General features: G+C 53.1%; 1 protein-coding gene across 1 annotated transcript in view; it reads left to right on the top strand.

Moving 5' to 3' along the window:
* The window catches only part of NTNG2 (netrin G2), a 47,714-nt gene that overhangs the window by 33,768 nt on the left and 13,221 nt on the right, over window positions 1–725 (top strand). The window lies entirely within an intron of this gene.

The raw sequence follows: 725 nt of genomic DNA, 5'->3' as shown, positions 1-725 counted from the left end.
TTCCCTCCCCTCCTTTCCTTGTTTCTCTTCCTATTTCTCTTTCTCCTCTGCTCTTTCTTCTCCCATTCATCTCTCTTCCCATCTGTCACTCAGTCTTCTTCCTCCCCCCGACCCCGACTCTCTCTCTGTTGCTTCCTCCTCGCCCATCAACATCATCCTCTTCCTCTGCAACAGAGGCATTTCTCTGAAGTCCTCTCCTCTCGGTGGTCCTGCTTCTTCCATCACTGGCCCTGTGCTTTATGTTCATGCAAAGCTGAGACTTTCCATGATTCGTCCGCTTGTTACAGTAGAGAGGACCATGGCCTTTAGCCTCCCGGGTGCCAAAAGCCAGAAGCTGGTCCTGGGATGGCCTTCGACTGGCGGGTTTGAAGCCGGCGGCTTTGCAGCGTCCTGTTGAGCAAGTGCCGCGGTGGGAAGGGTGTTCAACCCTTCTCGCTCACGGAGAACTGCCCCAGGCGCAACAACCTGGTTCAGACCCTACAGCTCGTACTTAGCCCAGCGAACCTCAGAAGATGTGCTTGTCCTTCGCTGGGCTTTAACGGTAGGTCAAGGAAATGGTTAACAGAAAAACCCATCAGCAAGGACCACGCTGGTTTTTCTTCCCCTGTGAAAGGCTTGAGATGCCAAGACCCCGGACAGCACTGTCTGGTTGCCTCTGTGGTTTGACAAAAGCAGCTTTTAGAATGTTGCAGCAAACTGATATGCCTATGAGCAAGACCCCTGCT

The sequence above is a fragment of the Pygoscelis adeliae genome, unplaced genomic scaffold, assembly GCF_000699105.1.
Source record: "Pygoscelis adeliae isolate BGI_AS28 unplaced genomic scaffold, ASM69910v1 Scaffold114, whole genome shotgun sequence".
Lineage (NCBI taxonomy): Eukaryota > Metazoa > Chordata > Aves > Sphenisciformes > Spheniscidae > Pygoscelis > Pygoscelis adeliae.
This window is presented reverse-complemented; position numbering and strand designations above follow the sequence as displayed.